Genomic DNA, 24,749 nt, shown 5'->3' with positions numbered 1-24,749 from the left:
ACATCTGGTGGCCAATATTCTAGCATTGTTATTCTGCTTACTGTCTATTCAGTTCCTTCTCCATTTCAGTATGAGGTTGAGTGTGGTATGATTGTTTACATGTGAGTATGTTGAGAGATATGCTTGGTACCAAGGGGTAATAATTTTTAGATATTATTCGTGTTGTATATATTTATGATTCTTCTGTTTTTTGTCAAGGTTTTTGATATGAATTGTAAATTCTTTCTTTTGTGATTTTTTGGATGAAAAACAGTATTTAAATGAACTGAAAAAATGAAAAAATAAATTTTGTAATGTTTTGAATTTATTTAGTATGTTATTTGTATCTATCACCCAATTAGAAAATTTATAGATGGAATTGTATAATTAAAATATAAGGCCATTGCAGGAACGTCTCCACATTGCAGTGTTCATGCTCCCCTCTGTTCCTGGGCCAAATTTAACTTTTTGAGGGGGTCCCTTCGTACATGTTGGTTACCATCGCGGTTTTTCAACCGTGGGATTTTTTTCATTAATTTTTTGTCACTTATGGTTTTTTGTACTGTCTCACTGTGTTGCAGGTTTCAGTTAGTTCTCACGTGACCACACCTTAGGACAGTTAATTAATATACAGAATTTCTTCTTTATATTTGATTTATCAGGTATTTCATTCAGTTTTTGCCCCCACAGGATTTTCCCTGGGAGGAAGGAGAGGTGAATTAAAACCCATCATGGATAGCTTTCAGACTTTTGGGTTTACTGATGAGGATTTTAATACACTTATGGGAAAATTAGCAGGAGACAGCGGCCCAGTACCCTCCCACCAAATAGGTAATAGTGAATGGCAGAATCTCCTTAACATGCGCAAAAGATTAAAACGTATAGAATCACATGCATTCTATATGTTCGAATACCTTAAAGCAGGCGTCATTCCTTCAGGCCTGAGAGTCCGGAACGCCCCCGCTCTCTTTATCGACGTCAAAAAGTTCCTGGAGCGGTGGTCATTAATTTCCAACCGCTGCTCCAGGGACTGGATGATGTTGATTATTGAGACGGCTAAAGATGTAGCGTCCACCCTTTTACAGGAGATAAGTGATCTCGAGGCAAAACTCAGTGCATCAACGGCGGTGGAAGAAGGCAAAGATTGTCTTGAAAAAATAAGAACAGAAATGAAAGACTTTGATACCTATCTTACCAACAAAAAGATGGAGAAGTTAAAAAAGGATGTTAGATGGTTCACGAAAGAGAAAGTTTATCCCTACTTAACGTCTAACTATTACCAGGAGGCACCACAAAGTAACCCTAATACCAACTATAATGGGTACTCGGGAAGGAGATACACCAACTTCTCCGACTCGGGGTCCTCCGGTTCGGAAGGGGATAACTATCAGGACACCAATTACAGTCACCCAAACCCTGGCCCATTCAGAGGCAGATCAAACCAACGCCCATTTCATGGAAGGGTTTTTTTACCCCGGGGCCAATTCAGGGGGAGGAATGTTCGGTGGCAAGATCAGGCAACCCATGCCCAGATGAACCCTCAACCTCCACAGCAATACGTGCGAACTCGCAATCAGCAGTATTGGTGGTAGAAGGACTGGGAGAGTGTAACTCCAGACTGACCCATGACTTACCTATTTATAATTTGTCCACTGTGGATCTCAAACCGGAAGATGTGAAAGTACTAAGTAGGGGACTTTCATTTGTGCCGAGCATCCACCTGAATATATTTAAATTACATCAGGACCTCTTTGCCTTTTTTCGCAAAGTTAGACTTAATAAATGTTTCACTGACCGTCCCCGGACTGAAGATGACAATAATATGTCAGGATGCAAACCCCCATCGACCTTCACACCCACACTAGACATGGTGGGAACTGAAGTTGGTATTTTTGAAAAGAATGTCCTCCAAGACATTGCACGAGTTATAAAAAATCCTTACAAACCAACAATTAATCTCTCTGCGATAGAAACTACCTCCTTGAATGAATTAAAAACTAATTCGTCCATTGTCATCAAACCTTGTGACAAAGGTGGTGGCATTGCTGTTTTTGATAAAGGGAGTTATGACGCCAAAATGTTGGAGATGCTGGCTGTGACTGAACATTACAGACCAGCACAACGTAGGGAACTGGAAAGATTGAACAAACACATCCAGGAATTGACTCAGGTGGCATTCACAGATGGCTACATTTGTGAGGATGAATATGATTTTCTCAACAAAACAGCTCCTGTCACTTCTGTGCTGTATGGTCTTCCAAAGACACATAAATCGTAAACTGATCCTCCTATGCGTCCCATCATTTCAACCATTGGCTCTAATACAGAGCCGTTGTCGAAGTATGTAGATACATTTTTGTGCCCCTTAATCCAAAAGTACAATTCCTACATTCGCGACACAGGGGACATTATTAACAAAATAGAGGGTCTCCCTTTCAACCCAGAGACGGACATTCTCGTAACGCTCGACATTGAGGCATTGTACACCAACATCCCTCAATGTCGGGCGTTACAATCGGTGTCCGATCTCCTCAAGAGATATCCATCAGATCACCCTGATGTCTTTATCCTCCAATGCCTGGAGGTTGTACTGATGAATAATTTCTTTGAATACAACGGCAAACTTTTCAAACAAATTAAGGGTACATCAATGGGGGCTTCCTGTGCTCCATCTGTGGCCAACGCATTCATGGGAGAATGGGAACTTAGGAACATTTATAATGAACTGGCCCCGTTCTTTGAAAACATCTCGCTTTGGAAGCGTTTTATTGATGACATTTTTTTTATTTGGAGTGGACCAGAAGAACTTTTGCAAACATTCTTTCTTTGGCTCAATGCGAGTGATACCAACCTTAAGTTTACCATGAACTTTAGCACTCGGAAAGTAGACTTCCTTGACATTAGTATTGAAGGGATCAATGGATGCCTGACAGTAAGTCTATACAGGAAAAGTACAGCGAAAAACACCATCTTAGAATATAATAGTTACCACCCGAACTGCCAAAAGGATTCTGTACCCTTCGGGGAATTCTTACGAATTCGCAGAAATTGTACAGATATCTCCTCCTTTCATCTACATGGAGACGCACTCAGGGAAAGACTACTTAAGAGAGGCTACCCGCGTCGCCTTGTGCGACATGCTTACAAAAGAGCCAAATATTATGATAGGTCGGCACTCCTTCTGGGTAACAAACGTGTCAAACAAGAGCGGATCACATGCGTGATCGATCATTCAACCCTAAATTTTAAGATCCGGAACATCATCAATAAAAATTGGAGAATTCTGAATACAGATGACAATGCTCCTGCGCTCCCACTCCCTATGCTCGCATATAGGAGGAACAAAAATTTACGAGATATGCTAGTTCACTCGAGATCACTGGCAAGGAGCCCTTTTACCAGTCAACCTTCCATTACAGGCCTTCCTGCTGTGGCAGGTAATCACAGGTGTGGTTCCTGTCACGCTTGTGACTCAGCCATTACCTCTGACACAATCACTTATAATGAAAGACATATCAAACTGCGATTTCTGACTAACTGTCGCAGTAGTAATATTGTGTATATCATGTTCTGTGGCTGCGGATTGGCTTATGTAGGTGAGACAGGCCGTGAGTTTCGTGTCCGCTTCAGTGAACACAAGTCTGCAATCAGGACAAAGAAGCTGACAGCCCCTCTGGTTCAGCATTGTTTGGACAAATCTCATAAAGAAAATGAGATCAAATGGTGCATTTTGGAAAAAGTGACACCTAAATTGGGCCAACTAAATGAGATTACGCGGAAGAAACGCGAGACCTTCTGGATTTTCCATTTGGACACCGTGAAACGTGGTCTGAATGAAGAATTATCTTGGTATGTGACCAAGTAAACAGAAATTCTAAAACGTATCCCACTTGTAATGTATTATCTATTAGATAGTACCTGTCTCTGATAGTATATCAGGTGGCTTGCCTCTAATGCTTTCCCCTCCTTAGTACTGCTCCTTTGGGTGTATCCGACGTTTGAAAGATGTTTGTCTAAATAATATGGGCTTTTTCAACTCTCATTGTGTATTTGACTGATAAATTTTTGAAAAAGCTATGACTTTTCGGTTAGTTAATATTTTTATCTAGATAATAATTTACAGATATTTATCTCCTGTCAGCCGTGGTAATCTCAGAATGCCGTTTTAATTATTTCTAAACTCAGGCTTACTAGAGATAACATCTGGTACGAGCAGTGGTAGACTGAGTTACGACATAGTCCCTTGTTTCTGTTTACAAACGGAGTGAAGTCCCTTATTGATGTTTGCGAACGGTGATGTTTGCGTCTTACATCATGATGGCGGTCTGCAGTGTAGTCCACTGTCTATGTTCATGATGAAGGACGCCAGCCTTACGCTATCTGAAAGCGACTCCCCACGTGACACTGGGATCCGCTGACCGTTCTTAAAACAGGGTGGACTTCTCAGTTTAATCGTTTGTTGGTAGTGGAGACAGACGGTGCGGAGACACGAGGCTACAAGCATTGACGTAAGGTAAGCGAATTAGGGCAGTGCGAGCTCGCTAATATCTAGTGCCGACCCTGCCATGCACCCAACTGTTTGGTTGTGGTCTGGCTTTCATATTCGCCATCAATTTTGCTTAAAAGATGCTACAGACACTTTGTGCAAAATAGCGCAAGCAAGGGAATGCTCCATAGGAGCACCATAGAATAGAGCGGGACTAGGGACATCGCCAATGAACCTTGTTGTCTTCTTTTAAAAAAACGCGAGGTCTGAGAATTACCCACCTCAAGTACCCTCTGGGGGTCCTCGACCGCATTAAATTCGGGAGCATAACCAAATGATCTTGGCATTTTGGGTTAACTGTAAGTTGCCTTACGCTATCCACCCGCATATAAAATACCATATTTCTATCCACATTTTAGGTACGCAGACTACGGAGCAACCTTACACACGATTGTGCCTTTCTCATGATGGTGTCTCTCCAAATAAACTGAAGTAAGAACTTATCTGGCGTGCCTCGCTTTAAACACTCACTTTAGCAACACGTGTATGTTAACTCAATTGGTTCTTCTATCTTTTTACCATCATAGATCACGGCAAGCTCACCAACGAATATGCCTTCCTAACAAATGTGCCCTTTATAATAAATTGAAGTAAGAACTTATCCTGCGGCCTTTTCTTCAAACGCTTATTCTAGTAGCACGTGTTTGTTAACCTAATCGGATTTCTCATTCTTTTATCATCATAGATTATGGTAGGATTTTAATTGAATTCCCGCTGACCGTTTATGTCTCAAACCACTCCATGACTAGAAAACATCTATGAACTGACCGGCAAACCGGGCCTCTCCAACTACTATTAAAGGTATACTCCTTCAAGGACGAAATAGATGTCCCATAAATACGGGCCTCTTTCTTAGTGGTTTTTTTAATCAGCTCCATACTAAGAGGTCTGTTTGGTTAAAACAAGTAATTTTTTGCTTATAGCCATCTTAAGGACAAATAGGATATCCCGCCCTATGACAACCACGAGAGCCGGTTTTCCATGACTCCACTGCTGTTTGTGCCAATTGGTAAGCTCACTGACACTTGTATTTGAATAACAGGAGTACCCGGTCATGGCCCTACTTTAACTCGCAGCCATGGGGAATATGCCTTATTGACAAATGACCGTGTAAGTCTGATTAATGCACCCTTGAAGTCCCTTTATTAGATGGCTTAGATTAAATTTGTTCCCCCTTATTAGTCATATGCATTATATGTTGTCTCCGCTTGTGGTCTAGTTGATGAGCTTCTGGTCCATGCAACACAGTGAATAAATTAGTGCTGTAAGAAGATCTTATTCTCTTGGGTGATAACGAAATGGTGATTTGTTGTATATATATTTTTCAGATCCCTTGGTATTTACCGTATCACGAGGAAAAGGTCCTGATGAAGGCGGCCGAGTGCTGCCGAAACGCGCGTAGACCTGCTGCGATGGCCAATTAGTACATCTGGTGGCCAATATTCTAGCATTGTTATTCTGCTTACTGTCTATTCAGTTCCTTCTCCATTTGAGTATGAGGTTGAGTGTGGTATGATTGTTTACATGTGAGTATGTTGAGAGATATGCTTGGTACCAAGGGGTAATAATTTTTAGATATTATTCGTGTTGTATATATTTATGATTCTTCTGTTTTTTGTCAAGGTTTTTTATATGAATTGTAAATTCTTTCTTTTGTGATTTTTTGGATGAAAAACAGTATTTAAATGAACTGAAAAAATGAAAAAATAAATTTTGTAATGTTTTGAATTTATTTAGTATGTTATTTGTATCTATCACCCAATTAGAAAATTTATAGATGGAATTGTATAATTAAAATATAAGGCCATTGCAGGAACGTCTCCACATTGCAGTGTTCATGCTCCCCTCTGTTCCTGGGCCAAATTTAACTTTTTGAGGGGGTCCCTTCGTACATGTAAGTTTGTATTGTGTCCTGCAAGGGTAAAAAAGAGGAAAAAAATCTAAAGAGAGCAAGATGATTATGCTGGCTGTTTTGGCCTGGCCAAACCGCCATGCGCACTTGCACGTTCTCCACCCAGGCCACATTACAGCCTGGGTAGAGAACATGCAGGACAGGCCAGCGCTGAGCCTCCTGACATCCTTTCTCAACCAGCGTAAGCAAAGGGTCAAGCTGGGTGACTTCCTCTCCCCCGTTAAGCCTGTGCAGTGTGGGGTTCCTCAGGGCTCATCCCTGAGCCCCACACTTTTTAACATCTATGTGGCCCCACTTGCCAGCCTAGTAAGATCGTTTGGACTGGAAGTCTTGTCGTATGCCGACGACACCCAGATTATGGTATCCTTATCCCAATCAGTGAACATCACGGCCTTAAATTTCAGGAATTGCATGGACGCAGTGGCGAGCTGGATGATTAAGAACTTCCTGAAACTAAATGGGGAAAAGACTGAGGTTCTCATCTTCGGAGGTAAACAAGAGGTCTGGTTGGTCGACTGGTGGCCTCCTGCTCTAGGAACTTGCCCCACGCCCTCTCATGCTGCCCGTAACCTGGCGGTTATTCTTGACACCACTCTCTCCTTTGACAATCAAGTCAACTGGATGGTCTCTACCTGTTGTGGTGCCCTAAGAATTCTGAGAAAAATCACGCATTACCTTTCCCCGGAAGCCCGGAAACAGGTCACGGTGGCCCTTATCTCTTCGCATTTGGACTATTGCAACGCACTATATTTAGGAATAAATAAAAGACTAGTTCAACGCCTACAAATAGTGCAGAACGCGGCAGCCAGGTTTGTTGCGGATGCCCCTAGACGTTCTTCAGGTTCCTCAATTAGAAAATATCTGCATTGGCTGCCCATGCAGGCTAGGATAAACTTTAAGTTTCTATGCCTTACCCACTGTGCCCTATATGGGTCTGGGGCAGAAGACATCAGTTCCCTTGTGTCTTTCTATGCTCCTAGCAGGGCATTGCGTTCTGCCAACAAGAACCTCCTGTCTGTTCCTCGATTTGCTAAGGCTAGATGGGGAGGGAGGGCCTTTTTCTCCCTTGCCCCGAGACTGTGGAACATGCTTCCCGCTGAGCTCAAGGGCCAGGCATCTCTGGCATTTTTCCGTAAAGCCTTGAAGACCTGGCTATACACAGAAGCCTACCTGTAGTCGACACATGTTCTACATCTCATTCAGCTGTACCATCTTGATGCGCTTTGATGCCCTTGGGCTAAGTTCGCGCCTTATAAATCCTAGTTCTTTCATTCATTCATGCCCAGGCTCCTTTGGAGCCCAGACAAATCACAACACTGCATTTCATCATTGTGATTGGCTTTGGAGAGCCTGGGTGTTTCCTGGTTGAGGAGTGACACGAAGATCAGGTAATTGAATGTTTTTTCTTTCCCTCACATCCCCACCCACTCCACCCCCGCCCCCAACTGCTTACCCCACCATCCCCCAACAGCATACCCCCACCCAGCCTCCCCTATACCGGCCACCACTGGAGTTGTGACCAGATTCAAACCTGGTCTCACTGGTCTAAAGTCAACAGCTCTAGCAACAAGGCCACATTTTAGGAGACTGAAGGTCATAGCAATGTATATAGTATAGGGTTAAATGTACCTACATAAAAAGACAACGCCCTACAGCCTGTGCTGATAATGTGGCAGTGGATGTCTGAATGTTAAGGCTTTAGACTGGCTATTTCTCACAGTACTTCAAAATGTAAGTTGTGCATTTATTTATGTATTTTTATTTTTTTAATTCTTTTGTAAAGTGCTGGCTTATTCAAGATGCCACTTTGTAGTATTGATGACAGTGTAAATAGCAGTTATTGGTTTCTCTGTCCCATCTGGAATAATTTTCAGAGGTTGTTTGGGCTTCTAAGGGAGATGTTGTAAAGTTTTGAAAGCCGTAACTCTCATGCCAAATGGATGAATGTAGGGCCAGTTTTATCAAAAGTTTGTGCAGTACAAAGCATTGATCTGGGATTCACTATTTAGCAACACACGCGGTTTAAAAGTGGCCTAAAATTAGTGCTCTGTGCTACTTTGCATCTAGTGGCCATTTCATGGGCACTAGACACAGCCACTCAAAGTTTTTAACGCAAAGCTCGATCTGTTACATTTTCTAGACAGGGCTTTGCACCAACAAAAATATACCTACTTCAGGCAGGCACGAAGTAGAAGAAAAGTTTTATTTCCCCTATACTTTTACCAGTTTACATGTGAGCTGCACTGTAGAGCACACATACTTGGGGGGCTGATTACGATGTAGGGAGGAAAGCTTCTGACCGACAGTCGAATTCCCCTAAACGGTGTCGGAACCCATCCTCCCGTCTCTGTTGGATTCAATTCCGCCTGACCGATTACGATGTTCGCGATCGAAAGGGAAAGCGCTCGGTCATTTTGAATTGGTTCAGACCAGCTTTCAGAATATTTGCTTTGGTTGGAGCCGCATCGCACAGATATACAGACAGCATATCCCACCGAGCGATTATGATGTCGGATTCCAACAGCCTTTCTGAGTCGGACTGTCTGACATGAAAAGGGTCTTGGAAACGGACTTTGGAGGCCTCTAGCCACCTTCCCCTTCATCTGAGGCCTTTGGTTGGGGGTTGGGGGTACCCAAGGGACCCCCCTGTAAAACCATGCACTGTGTGGCAGGCACCATGGGGTGCCTGTGACTGGATTCAAGGTTTTCAGCAATGACCCCTTTTCCCCCCACAGGAGCCAGGGTTGTTGGGCGGAACAAGGGCTGCCATTGGAATCAATGAGAGTCTGACTGAACAGTGTTTGGAAACATTGTAATCTGTTGTGCAGAACAGCTGATTGCTAGTCAGTCGGAACCCATTCCAAGAAGGAGTCTGGCAGAAAGTTTCCACCTAACATCATAATCGGCCCCCAAGTATTAAAAAGTCTTAAAGTTAATACAAGCATAATATTTGATACCGGAATGGGAACCTTCCAGTACAAAACATATGCTACACTCACATACATGGTGCAAAGATGTGTGTGAGGCACAAGGCAGTCACACTGTGCACAAACACTTGGGAAGAGAGTAGCAGCATCATATCATAGTAGATATGTATCATGACCCTCATAGTGTTCCACAAAAGATAGCAAGGTTAAACTCACCTTCTCCTCTTAGAGGTAATCCCATTCCCTGAATCCATATCCAGGCGAGTAGGGCGCACCGATTTCAAAAAGGTGCCTAGGAGGTTAAGGTAGAGAGCGAGAGAGAGAGTGCATGGTGCTTGTTTCCAGCAGTATAGTTTTTGGAAGACCTGGATTAAGGGTGGCACTGCATTACTATGGAACACCACAGCTCACGGTCAAGAGTGAAAAACAGAAGACCGTATGTATTGGATAAGTGGCGAGGTGTGGTGCAGCGGCCAGGGCAGCTGACTTCGGAGCACATGGATCACAGTTCAATCCCCAGCTCAAGTGGCAGCGCAGCTCAGCACCATGTGACTCTGGGCAATAGCTTACTTAACCGCATGCGTGCGGGCGGAATTCCGCTCGCACGCTGAGAATTTGTAAAGCGCATGTTACATGACGAGCTGGGCTCGTCATGAGCGTGCGAGGAGGCTACCTCATGACGAGCCCAGCTCGTCATCAGCGTCGAAGGGGTTAATTTCCATGACGGCCCCCAGCGCCTTGAGACCCTTAGGGTGAGTAGTTTGTGCTTTACAAATACGGATTTACATAACTTAGTGCACTTCTACAATAGGTAATGAGATTCTCAACAGCGTGATATGTCTTACCTAGTGTGAGAAGAGACGTATGCTTTAACGAACCCCCAGGCAGAGCAGGAAACCTGCTCGACGACTGAAGATGAAGAGCACACCTCTTTACCGGAAGGTAGAATGTAGTCACCAAGCCAAAAAGGAGACATCCATTTTCAGCTACAAAAACAGGTTTGAAACCATCAAGCATAGCCTCAGGCAAAGTCAGGAGCCCATACAAAACAGTAGCTGAGTCAAAAACTAAAAAAATCAACACAAGAACAAGCCAGGGTAAGGCCAGGGATAAGGGAGAAAGGAAACCAGGGGAACCAAGAAAGGGAAGGAAAAACTGCAGAGGTGAGGGAAAAGAGACAACGGTGCAAACTAAAGCATGTTTATGTTTATGTTTATTGGATTTGTATTGCGCACAAATACCTGAAGATGTCTCGGCGCATAGGATTATCAAGTTGACATACATCATGCTGAAGGAGATCTTTGGTCAAAGAGCCAGGTTTTCAATTGTTTCCGGACGCTTTCCAAGTGCTAAACCTCACGCATTAGGCGGAACATCAATAAACAGCGTTTTGAGGAATGACAACTCACACAGACAGTTTAACGAAGTCCCAGAGCAGATGCACAAGCAGTTTTAAAACAAGTCAGCCACCAACGCCCTCCCAAGGACGACTGATGCATCTTGCCACACAGGAACCCCTGATTGCAGAGTGGGGCGGGCCCTAGACCGCAAGCCACCCTAGCCCTGACAGGTGGGTCTCCAACTGTTCCCTAAACTGGAGGAGGGATGGGGCAGTCCTGAGGGGCAAAATAATATTCTCCCATATCTTGTGAACATACATGGGGAAGGCCGTTGCCTTTTCTTTCCTGCACTTTTCCAATGCCATGCGGTATACTGGTTGTTTAAGTGAGCCAGATAAGGGTGGCTACTGGTTATGATGGCTTTGCAAGTACTGCAGCTGGTTTTGAAGAGCCAGTGTTGTTTCATCAGGATGGGATGATGTGGTCAGATTTTTTGGGTGCAGGACTATTTCCCGTGTATAGGGGGCTGTGACACGGGTGAGTAAGATGGAATAGAGGGTGCTATACAGCATGGTAATCAAACTTTGTTCTATGAAGACACTTGATATAAGAGAACATCTTACACAACAGTGGGATAATTGATTCAATTGCATCAATCTGTGCAACCATTCAACAACAACTGGTTCAAATATGGCCTCTCAATGTTTCAAGCTTTATTACAAATGTCACAAAAAGATGTTAATATTTCACTTCTGTTCTTCGATTTTCGGTACAATAAAATACACTGAACATAATCTTTACAAAAGTTATTTACAAAAGTTTAAGCTATTGCCATTATAAATTACAATAACTTTTAAGTATTAATTATTTAAAAAAATTAAAAGCTATTGTTATTTGTAATATCAATACATCTAAGTCACATTAATACAACACATTTTGCATTACAAATGCTACAGGTGTCACATATGCAAAAGTTAAAACTATTGGCATTGTAAATGACAAAACTATTAATTTCGCTATTTTCAAAACCAACATAAAAAAAAGCACAAACTTTCCTAATGCGAGACCTATTGCATTGCAAATGCTTGTTAGTATAGCCGCCCAGATCATCAGACGGGCGTTGCACACACTAGACTTTTAGCACTTCATGCATTTGTTTTGAAACAACTTTGATAAGCAGTCTTGACCCACAGGAGACAAACAACAAATAGCATTTTGATTCTGTAGCTTTCAGTATTTGAAACAAATATAGTGTGAAACTTGATCCAAAGTAATGGTTATGGCAAGGTGGAAAAACTACAAATTTGTCACGTTCAAATGTGACAATTAGGCAATAAATAGAGCGTAAAGTTGCTTTCATGTTGGAAACATCTTAGTTTTTCTTCTACAAACAAAATGCAGGCAACCTCCCCAATTAGTTAACCAGTTTTCGCAGAAAGCCTTCTTGAAATGGATCCAGTTAATGACCATTTCTATGAAAAATGAAAAAAAAAAAAAAATTCGGAACATGCTACAGCTCCTGATATAGGGACAATTCTTACTGCTTAAAGAGCTGACCAATCACAATTGCGTAATCATCATGTTTCAGCAATAAGATTGGCCAGTATTTCAACTAGTCAAGTTAGAATTGGACCCAATGGAAGGACCGTTCTGATTTGGCTGTAAGCTGTTGATCATATTAGCTTTGGTATGATGTCCCCTAAGCCTAAGAGCTTCGTTATAGCCCTCTATCATCACACACAGTTTCTCAGTCTTTCCTCATGGCTCTCCGTAGTATGTGCTTGCACTTCAGCCAGCCCCCCTTGTATTCAGGTTTGTCTTTTGCTTTAGTAAAAAAAAAACAACTGGAACTGCTACTTAAATTAAATGACACCTGTTCCAACAGCCTTTCCTTGATGATAAATTTGGTGAATTTTATAATGTGAAATAAGTGACAGTCTTGCAGGAGTACAGCGAGTATTGATAGAAAAGCTGCAAAATGTCACGTTTTCTAACACAATAAAATGTAATGACCTTTTCAACCATTCCAAAATATATTGTCAGCAAGAAAAGTTCCATTGAGACACATTGTTTAATTTGTAATTCTTAGGTAAGAGGGAATTTTAATAGGCTCAAAACGAACGAAGACACTTGTGTGATGCAAAAATGATAAATACTCACAGAAATAAGATTTCTGCGCCTTATGGTTTGTACCTAGGTTTATCAGTAAAGGTTTGACTAATGCTAACATAATGGCCACTTCAGTTGCAAATATGCTCTGTGAAAAATAGCACCCTAGCACACCATGTTTAGTCATATATTTGGGACAATGAGCTGCACAGTGCACCACTGTCCGCACACTACTTGTACACCATTATTGTGCCAAAGGGCGTGGCACTTGGATTTTTTACAGCCCCTACACTTCAATGCAAGGTTCTGAGAGTGCTTGTTGGACTGGAGCTGTCAGTTCTCATTCACAAAATTAAGTTCAATTGAGGTTTTCAACCCTCTAATGGGTTATTTGAAAAGTACAGAAATGTCTCCACAGAAAGTAATTCTAAGTCAAAAGACATTTAATTCAGTCAGTTGCAGTTTGAACACCATCAGGCTACTTTATTGGCAAATAAATGAATGAATAATTAAATAAACACAATAAATACATCTCCATCAGCTTTACAGGTCTTGGGCAATAATTTTAGTTCAATCTAATAATTTAAGTTACAGGTCATGCATGTATGATGTCATTGGCATAGCCAATAGGTCTCGTCTTTGGGACCTTAAGTGTTTAGCCATGCAACAGATGATGTTGTTGCACTATGGATATTGTGCTGCATAACTAAATACTTAAAAGGGCCCAAAAGCGAGACCTATTGGCTATGCCAATGCTTGTTGATTTTGCATTTGAGACATCGTATGTTTAAAATATAGGCTTTTTGTTATATTTTATCAGCATGAATTATTTGCTTAGAGGTGCCAATATAAACATCAAGGCAATTGTAAGAAAAAGATGGTAACACCTGAAAACATTTTTTTTTTTTTTACTTTTTGTGTTTCTCTCTCTTTCTCTCTCTCTCTCTCTCTCTCTCTCTAGATATATATATATATATATAAATATATATATATATACATATGATATGTATGTTCATTTTACACGGGTAGCCCTTGCTTTTGAATGTTTGCCAGTGGTTTCAAAGCTCCTAGTTCACAGAAAAGGTCTTTGCTGTGATTTATTTCCCATAATTCACAGGGCTGACTTAATTTACAGGATGTATAGCTCACCTAGGTAAATATAAACGTAAAATGGATGGTTAACATAGCACTTCATTTTTCTGTCAGAGATGAGGAAAAAAACCATTCACAGTACCAGTGCTGCTCTCTAAGCATTAATCATCACACCTGAAAAGCTCACCCTTGCAGGCCCATCCTTTTTTTTTTAAAAACATATTTTATTGAGTTTTTTTAGTTCTAGACAAATACAGTTATGCCTCAATCTTTTTTATTTAACAAGGTATAAAGGGTTGTACATCGTAAAGCCGTACTTATCACATATATAAAACATAAATTCCTGCTACACATCACTTATTTTACATCTTCTTACATAATGTGTTGGTAGTGCTATAATATAAGGCTGTACATGTAATGAAAACCCTAACTGTACCCCAACTACCCCCCTCCCCTAAGGTCTCGATCTCTACCCGCCTATTACATATATCCAAAAGCATGTGTTGGCCAGTCTTGCAGTTATTAGTACATAGTCCGCACATATAAAAGTGTAAGAAGCTCCCACAAAGGCCTGTAGAATTCGTATGGCATGGGTCACATTACCCCAAATCATCCATTTACTAGTCTGCAGAATCCTAGTTGTGAGATCGCAACCCCTCTAACATGATTTCCCATTCGAGGGAGATCGGGGTTTTACGTAGGCCTCTGATTTCTTCTCTGTGCAGTGCCGCGTCCTCTGCTCCACCCCAACGCAATAATTCTGTGTGCCAGACTCTCACTTCAGGGGATTTACGAAATTTCCATCTCATGGTGATGTTTCGGATAGCCAATGTAAGTGCAAGGTTTTACCTATCGGTACTGCACCTTGTGGGTAGAGGTGTTAGTATGAAGACCCAAAATGCACTCCCCCAGTGTATCAGTAATAGCAAGGTGTGTGGTTGCCTCTGTTATGTTTCGGACTGTGCCCCAATATCCCCGAATCTTCGGACATTCCCATACCATGTGTATGAAACCCGCTACCTCTAGAAGGCACCTCGGACATGAGTGCTGCGTTTGGGGAAACATCTTATCTAGTCTGTTCGGGGTTAAATATGCATGATGTAACACCATTGTTTGGATAAATTTGAATTTAGAATTCCGTGGGACTTTCCTGGGGTGCTCCAGTACTATAGCCCATTCTTTATCCGAAAGGTCTTTTCCCATATCAAACTCCCAGAGGGTCTTCAGTGCCTGCAGGGGTGCTCTCGTATGTGTGCTAATACCAGCGTACAGCCACTTAATCAGATGGCGTCTGCTGCCCATATAGTATACTGTCTTAACCAGTTCGTTTTCGAGGGGGGGGGCAATTCTCTGTGGGGCCCAGTGCGTCTTAATAAATCTAATCAGTGCTGCATGCATTAGATACAAGTGTGCTGGGGCGCCAGTCTCATTTATAAATGTATCATGGTCCATTAGTGTCTCCTCCCCGAACAAGTCCGCCACCGTGCTGATACCCACATCCAACCAGGGCGTCAGTTTGTGCTTCGTAAGCCTACCACTGGTTAGCGTAATTCCTAATAATGGTATGTTCCCTGCGTACCTCTGTGTCGTATTTGTGTATTGCAACGCCGCTCTCCAGCACCGTAGCGCCGTCTGTAGCAAGGGGGAAAGGTCTGTCGGGACTCTGTTACCCGGTAAGAGTAAAGCGTGTAGTGCCCCACTATCTATGTCTGTGTCTGTATAGTCGAATTCCTGCAAGTTACGTCCCGCCGTCCAATATGACAACCACTGCAGCTGACATGCGTAGTAATAGGCGCTAAAATCTGGTACACCTAGGCCACCCGCCCGAGTACCCACTTGTAGTTTCTTGAGGCGAATGCGTCTCCTGCCCTTGCCCCAGATAAGATTCGTAACCAGAGTGTTGAGCAAGCTAAAGGTATGCTGTGGCACAATCAGAGGCACATTTGTAAAATAGTATAACAATCGTGGGAAAACCACCATTTTTGCAATAGCTGCTCTGCCTGTAACAGAGAGCGGTAACGCAGTCCAAAAAGTGACACTGGACCTCAGTGCCCTAATTGCTTTATTCTTATCCCCCAATCGAGGAAATCCTGCCGTAACTTTATGGCCAATGGCTCTAGTGCTAAAATTAAAATTAGGGGCGACAATGGGCAGCCTTGTCTCGTCCCTTTGTGTATGGTGTATTCCTCTGAGATGTGTCCCCCAGTTCTAGTGCGTGCCGTGGGGGAGCTAGATAATATTCGTATCCACGTCATGTACTCTGCTGGTATCCCAAATTTTGACAGCGCCTAAAACATGTATTCCCAGTGTATAGAATCAAAGGCCTGTCGGAGGTCCAGCAAAATACAACCAGCATGTGGATAGCGCTTCGGGCCTCCGTCAACAGGTAGTGAGGTTTCCGGATGTTAAGGGAGGTACTGCGAGCAGGTAAAAAACCTGTTTGATCTATGTGTATCAACTTCGACAAATGCGGGAGCAGTCTATTTGCTAGCACTTTACTCAATATTTTGTATTTGGTGGGCAATAACAATAGTGGCCAGTAGTTTGTCATATCAGTGTGCTCTCTGCCCGGCTTTGGTAGTGAAATAACCAAGGCTTGGGCTGTAGTAATAGGTTAAGAGCCCTTCTCCCATATTTCTTTATATAATTCCACTAGTTGGGGCACTAGAGCCTCTGCATAGGTGTCATAAAACTCAATGGGTAGCCCATCTAAACCTGGTGTTTTGTTGCGTGGTAGCTCCTTCATTGCCACCCTAATCTCATGTATTGTAATGTGTCCTATAAGGCCCTTAAGTAGCGGTTCTGGAATTTCTGGGCATGTCAGGGTAGATAAAAAATCCTCTATTTGGTCCCCAGTGGGGTGGTCAGGTACTCCATATAGCGTGGCATAATAGTCACGGAACGCCGCGTTAATCTCCCCTTGAGTAGTAACTGTGTCCCCATTGTCTTTAACAATCCGAGGTATGACCACTGATGGAGGGGCATCACGTATGAGGTGAGCCAGTAATGCTCCCGCCTTGTCGGCCTCGCTATGGGCTCGTTGTGTGTATGCCGTGTGGTCTATGACCCTCAGAGATTCTAACAATTTGGCATGTCGGATTCGTGCCTCCTTCAGGGGTCCTTTTTGCTCCGCATCCGTAATTACCTTGTTCTCCAGCCTGCCCATTGTCTCCCCAACTTCCACTAGTGTCTTGTGTAGTTCCTGCCGCGCTCCCACCGTCGTACCGATAGCGTTTCCCCGCACTACCACCTTGAATGCGTCCCACTCTATCAACCTACTCATGGCCGTGTTGCTGTTTTCTGTAAAATAATGGTCGATAGTGGTGGAGAGGGTATTGGGGAATACTTGGTCCTCAAGGAGTTGCAGCCATAGACGCCATGTTGGGACCGGAGTAGGTACCCTGCCCCATGTGATGAGTAACTCCAGTGGTTTGTGATCAGAGAAAGTCTTAGGGAGATATGTGGATTCAATCACCTGCATTGCTATACTGTCAGAGCAGAACACTCTATTCTGGTGTGGAGGTCGTGCACTGTGGAGTAATATGAGTATTCTTTATGTAGGGGGTGTCGCATCCACCATACATCATGTAGCCCCCACCCCTCCGCCCATCTTATTAGTGCTTCAGTTTGTTTGTGTACACCAGTGCCTTGTAATGGTGGGTGCGACCTATCCAGGGACACCTCTAGCACTATGTTGCAATCTCCCCCCAATATCCATGGGTGCGCCTCCCAGCCTGCTAATGCCCCACTTAACACATTCCAATATTGATCTTGCTCATAATTGGGGGCATAGAAATTGCCCAGTATCACCAATTGGCAATCCAAAGTTCCTTTAACGAGTACATATCTGCCCAATTTGTCAATTCTCTGCTCTTGTGCAACAAAATGCACCCCATGCCTGATCCATATCGTGGCACCCCTTGTGTAATTAGAGTAGAGGGTGAAGAATACCTGTCCCTTCCATTTCTTCTGGAGTTTCACGACTTCACTTTCTTTCATGTGCGACTCTTGTAGATATACAATTTGCGCCCTACGGCGCTGTAGTTGGGCGTGTATCCTGTGACGTTTGTGTACTGTGCCCATACCCCTTACGTTCCAAGTTATAATTTTGTACGTCCCGATTGTATGCATCATTGTATTAACCATAATGAGGGAAAATATAGCATGTCATACAGGCAAACCAGAATAGCAATAATGGCAAACATTTTGAGACCGTTCCCCTTCCCAACTTTCCCAATACTCGGTCCAATCTTAAAACTGTACCGGACCACAACTCTTAATAACTGACCCAATATACATTTAAGGATCAACAATGAATACAATGATCGAACTAACAAAAAGGAAAGAAAGGGCATACATAGCGCTTTCGCCATATGGGGGGTTGCGCCTGCGCTCTGCACGTGGTAGGGTGTGTCAGATAGCTGCCAGGTTGAGCTACTACGGCTCCAAAGCACTAATGATCTCTAGCCTGTCATAAATTATCTAAACTAGCTGGAGGAAGGTCAGACGCAGCTGTGGTGTGTAAATACAAAGAAAAAGGGGTACGATACTTGTATAAGTCCATCACCCAAACAGGTCCGTGATCAGCTGTGGAGTCGCCGAGGGGAACAAGGCCACACTACCCTCTGAGTCCGATCCCTGCGACTCCTCCTCCTCCGTAGAGGACTTAGTGACCGTCCGTGGTGCATTCGTGAAGGTTGCGGTAGCCAGTATTACCTGATTCTTGGTCTGCTTTATCTGTTGCGAGGTGACCTTTACACGCCCAGTGGTTCTTCTCGGTCTACCACCTCTATGCTCAGTCAAGCCGGCTTCGAAGGATTTCTGCCTCTCCTCTGTTATTGCTGCATTCTCCTCCGCGTTGGTTAGTTCCATGACCTCTAGCGAGTCCTCAACATCTTCGGGACTTTAAAAAAAGTACGATTTCTGGTCATGCAATATTATCAGCCATGCCGGGAATAATAGTGCATACTGTATATTCTGGTTTGTAAGCCGTCGCTTCACCGCCATAAAAGAGGACCGTTGCTTATGCACTAGCATCGTGTAGTCCGGAAATAAGGAAATCCTTGCATTCTCGAAGTTAATCGGCGCCGCCTCCCTGGCTTTCTGCAGCAGAGTGTCCCGGTCACGGTAATTCAATAACTTCACTATGAGGGGTCTCGGAGGGGCATCCGGTTTTGGACGTCCGGTAGGTATCCTGTGCGCACGCTCTATACAGTACTGTGAGGAGAGTCCCTCTGTCGTGACATGATCTCTTAACCATTGCTCCATATACCCCGGTGCGTCAGATCCTTCACTTTTCTCCGGCAGGCCAATCACCCGGGTGTTGTTCCTTCGTCCTCTCCCTTCCGCATCCTCCACTCATTCCAATAAGGTGGCCACCTGTGTCTGCAACTGCTTCATGTCTGTTTCAGTTTGTTTCTGTTTGGGCAGCAGCTCTTCTAGTGTCATTGCATGGTCTTTCAGATTCTCTGCCGTTTTGACATCATCTGCCCAAAGCAAATTCAAACCAGTGGATAAGGACCCTATTTGTAGCTCAAGTGCCTTCCTTGAATCTCACACTTCCCGTAATGTAAGATCCATTTTGTCTTCTGAGGCAGGCTCCTTAGTGGGGGGGACACAACCATACCCCAGTGCCCCGTCCATGCCACTTAGGCCCTCCTGGGTCGTGTCCATGCCGCTCTGATCCTGCTGTCTAGGCCTGTTACGTCCCATCTTGCCCATGGATCGTGTCGCAATCACACACTAGACTAGAGATGCGTAATCATGGGGGTCCTTAAGACACTGCTCTCCGTTCCATGCACGTTATGTCCTTCATTGCTGCCGGTGTGGTGGATGTTCCTGGCCTACAAGGCAACCTCTGATCTCAGTGTATGGCAAGAGTGTACATATAGGGCTTACAGATTTCCCCAGTTCCTACCAGGCTCCACAGTGAACTGCAGTGGGGTAGGTCAGTCCCAGTTCCACGTGTCAGACCTTGCGATGTTGTCCCAGAATGCTCTTTTACTGCCGTATCACTGCACTGGAGGCGAGGGGGAGAGCAATGTCGTTGTCAGGGATAACACTGGTCATCCACAACCGCATTAGTACTGCGCCCCTTCCAAGTCCGTCTGGGTACAGCAGTAGGGTAGGTCAGCACGACGTGTCCCATTTCAGGTTCCCACGAAAGAGCTTGCTTGTGTTTGTACAGCTATTTGGCAAGATGGTTTATCCTCCGTAGCCCCAAGTCCTTTACACACCGCCTTCCTTTCACCAGGCTTTAAGCAGCATGCAGCGAAAACACGCCACCCTGTATGCGCAGTTCCAATAGGGCAGTCAGGGATAATCGGCACCTCTCACAACCAAACTCACAGCATTAGCCGGCCCAATTGCAAATGGCCGCCGCTGCCGAGGGGCCTGCCCACTAGGCCTCAGTCCCGAAGTTTGCCCAGTCCTCTCCCGCCACAGTAAGTTGTTAGGGCACTGCTCCGCCTTCTCTGCCGACTCCGGTCTGCCTCAAGTTGTGAGGAATGGGTCTCTGCGCTCGGTATGGGCGTGGTCTGTCGGTAGGGTGACCAGAATTTTAAAGCCAAAAACCGGGACATTTCACAAGAATAGAAGGACTACAATTTTACTTCAAGCTATGGGAGCGCTCCTCAGCAGAGAATTACAGAACAGGCAGTAAGAACATACATAAAATGTAATTTTTAAGCCCAGTAGCGTGCCTGTTAATTAAATTGCTTTCTTGAAACAACTGCTAACTATCCCTGCTTTGTGAAACATAAAAAACACCTCCCACCATTTTCAGTCACCCCTCTCTAAAAACCGGGACCTGAGCTACATTTCTTGAAATCTGCTGGGACAGCTGGTTAAAAACAGGGACCGTCATGGCAAAACGGGGACGCCTGGTCACCCTATCTGTCGGGGTCCATCGCCGGGGAAAAGCAGGCCTCACAGCATCCCTGGGCTTGCGTAGATGCGCGCCCCGGAGCACCCTCACAGGGTCCCTCTCACCTGCCAGTGGGACTGCGGTCGCAACTCCGGTAATTCTGCGGCCGGCAGGTGCAAAGATGTGCTGCCCCCTCCACCCAAAGCGGTCATTCTAGCCCCGATGCATCGGTCTCCGGCATTTACGGTGTCAGATTGCTGATCCGGGCTGCCGCTCCTCTCTTTTCTGCGCCATGCGGCCTCGACGATATTATTGCAATCTGCCTCTCTCATCGGCGTCTGACCACCACCAAGTGTCCGGGCCCGTCCCCTCGGCCTTCTCCCACAGCTACCGCCATCCGCTTATTGTGTATGGCCAATGTATTTCAGGATTTTTGGAGGCTCGGATCCGGAGCTCTCCTAGCAGACAACCGCCATGCTTGGCTGCTGGCCTGCGCCCCCCTTGCAGGCCCATGCTTGATGGCAGCATCCCCCAGTGTGTGAAAATAAATATTGTAAACACTGAACCGTGATAGCAAAAAAGTTACTGTTCTGCATTGCACTTTATTTTCTTTCTAAAATATGTCCTTTTAAATTTACTCAGGCACTGCCTAAGAAAAGCATGAAACCCCGAAACCGGCCCCAGGATGCTTGTTTTCAGTCCAGGGAGGACCTGGTCTGACAGTTCGGGCTGGACTGTTCCCATTGGGCATAGGTTCAAGACTGATTTGCATAAGACTGGGTTCAAACTGGAATGGCATGGGGAGCAAAAAACGATGGATTTAGGCCCAGATCTCTGTATTGGGGTGAATGTATGACATTGTTCTGCATTCAGTCCATCAATAGTTCTTTTAAAAAAAAATTAATTACCTTACGACATGCTTTGCTTTTAAAATCTGACTTAATATGCATTGTTGCATAAAACATTGTTGCATTAAATAATATCACGTTTCCCTATATAACACACTTTTCTCAAAATACTTTACTATCATATATGTTAGAAAAAGGAAGCTAAGCAAAACCAGGCCAAAAGGAATTTAATCTCTCAGTCAATGTAGCTGTATTATGGCAATGACATGGTAACTAGACTTTGCATTGTAGTAATACACATGTGAACGCACATGTATTAGTTCACTTGTTGTAAGTAAAATGTTCTTGGTTGGCCGTTATTTTCACTGGTATGAACTAAAAGAAGAGCAATGGGTACGTCTGGTGAACTACATCATATCCAGGGTTGGATCCCTGAAATGACAGGAAGATAATTTTGAAAAAGACAGCCAGCCCAACTCGCATGTCACAGTTACTCCATGAATGCCCCACACAATGTAATAACCTTCAACATTCTATCCACTGATGCCCCACACAATGTAATAACCTTCAACATTCTATCCACTGATGCCCCACACAATGTAAAAACCCTCAAGATTTTATCCACTGAAGACCCAAACAATGTAATAACCTTCAGCATCCTATCCACTGACGCCCCACACAATGTAATAACCTTCAACATTCTATCCACTGATGCCCCACACAATGTAAAAACCTTCAACATTCTATCCACTGATGACCCAAACAATGTAATAACCTTTGGCATCCTATCCACTTATGCCCCACACAATAGACAGTTTTATGTCTATTTTTAATTGTATTGTCTTCTGTTTTTTTTAAATAAAATTATAATAATCTTTGTATACCATATCTAACAATTGTTATGGTTTCATTCCAGTTGTGTATATGTTCTAACACATGGGCTTGCTTTTGTGCTGGGAATAGAAAGATTCAATTCTTAACTTAACTTTCAACCAAGGGAACTTTCTCTCTACCTATCAGTAGTACCCTAATCCCCTGGTTGGTAAAAGGGGTCCCTCTCATAAATTCTTCGAGCTAAAAGTGCCTGTATGTTACCATTCATGCAGTAACTCATCCATACGTCCATGCATTTAAGAAAGTATCATTCATGCACTTGGTCAGTCATCCTTCTGTTCATCCACCCATTGACTTATTCTTAAACGTATCTATTCATCCATCCATCCATCCATCCATCCATCCATCCATCCATCCATCCATAATATCACACATTTAAATTGCCAATCAATGGAAAGGCACATTCTGCTACAAGACAGAAATATTGGCTTTACTACTAGTCAGTCAGGGGTGTGAGACTGCTTCCAGTATTGGTTGACTGCTAACTAGTGAGAGGGATGACAGTGCTGTCTGTATTGTCTGATTGCAGTCTTTGATGGACGTGAGAGTGCTTCCCGAAGTGTGTGATTGCTAGTTGGTGAGCGGTGTGAGAGTGGTTGTGATTGTGACTAATAGTCTGTGAGGGGTGTGAGAGTGCCGTCATTAGTGTGAGACATGTACTGTTTCTGTCTGTAATGTGACATGTGTGCTGTGAGTGGTGTTAGAGTGCTATTGCAGCGTGACTGCTACTCTCATAGGGGTGCATGAATACTGTTGACACAGTGATGGATATGAGCGAGCTTCTTTGTGTGACTGCTGCTTTGAGAAGGGTGTAAGAGTGCTGCTTTCCGTGTGAGACTGCTAATCTATGAAAGGTATGAGAGTGCTGTCATCAGTATGAAACTCCTAGTCTGTGAAGCATGTGAGAGTACTGTTGGTAGTGTGAGACTGCTAGTTTGTTAGGGGTGTAGGAGTGATGTTGGTAGCCTATTACTGCTAGTCAGTGAGATGTGTAAGAGTATTGTCTGTAGTGAGACTGCTTCTCTGTGAGGGGAGTGGGAGTTCTCTCATGGTGTACCCTTGCTAGTGTATGAAAGGTGTGAGATTGGTGCCTGTAGTGTGTTGATGAGTACTGGTGTCACATTTGGGTCAGGAATGCACCTCAACAACGCATAAGCACAAATAAGCACTTAAAACCCTTCTTTGTATTCTTATTTTTTCTGTCACGAGTTCTGGCAGACAAATAGAGCAAAGCAAAACCAAAGCGGATGATGGACGGAGTGTTGAACATTGCAAGCACTCACCCCCAGTCAACTGATCTGGATTTAATTCATCATCATTCTTTAGCTCACTCCACGACCCCAGTTCAGCCATGGCAATATGCAATTCAGTCTGACCCTGTGCCTCATGGGAACAGTCTAGCCCGAACTGCCAAGCCATGTCTTCCCTGGACCGGAAACAAGCATCCTGGGACCGGTTTCTGGCTAATCAGCCAGGCTATCTTGAATCCAGTAGCAAAGTGAGCAAGGGACCCACGTCTGGGCATACCCTGCCACCTTAGGGCAAACAAAGCAAAACCAAACGGGATGATGGACGGAGTGTTGAACATTGCATGCACTCACCCCCAGTCAACTGATCTGCGTTAAATCCATCATCATTCTTTAGCCCACTCCACCACCCCAGAGCAACCTCTTTCCATATTTAACAAGCAATATTTTGCTTTGTATGTCTTGTACAACCAAAGCAAATTTCATATTTCTCGATTTCATAACCATTTTCTATGAGAGTACGACATAACATTGTCAATGTAATCTGTCCAGCAAAAAGTACCTTTTTATAAATCAACATTATTATGAGTTTGATTACTATTATATATGGGATAAAGTATACCCTTTGCTTATCAAGGTGAGAGAGAGGATTAGGTAGCTAGTCCGTATACCTAGGTATTTATATGTTAATCAATAAGGACTAGCACATTTTTTAAGGTTTTACAGGACTCAGGACTGTATGGCAAGATGGAAACCATTAGTTTCTTCATGAAGCCCTCACCCACCAACCTAGTTGGTGGCATGCTTCATCATCGGGCCCACCCAGTGAAACCAAATGTGTCCCGGGTGTGCTACAATGCCTGGTTACAGCGGAGCTGCTATGTGACTGAGTGTGCAGTGTGGTGACGTGAAAGTGAGTTTAAAAAGGCTATGCAGTGGTCCCAGTACCAGAGGGGATAACTAATCTCTACTATCTGGGCCTCTATTAGC

Source organism: Lissotriton helveticus, chromosome 5_1, assembly GCF_964261635.1.
Source record: "Lissotriton helveticus chromosome 5_1, aLisHel1.1, whole genome shotgun sequence".
Classification (NCBI taxonomy): Eukaryota; Metazoa; Chordata; class Amphibia; order Caudata; family Salamandridae; genus Lissotriton; species Lissotriton helveticus.
This window is presented reverse-complemented; position numbering follows the sequence as displayed.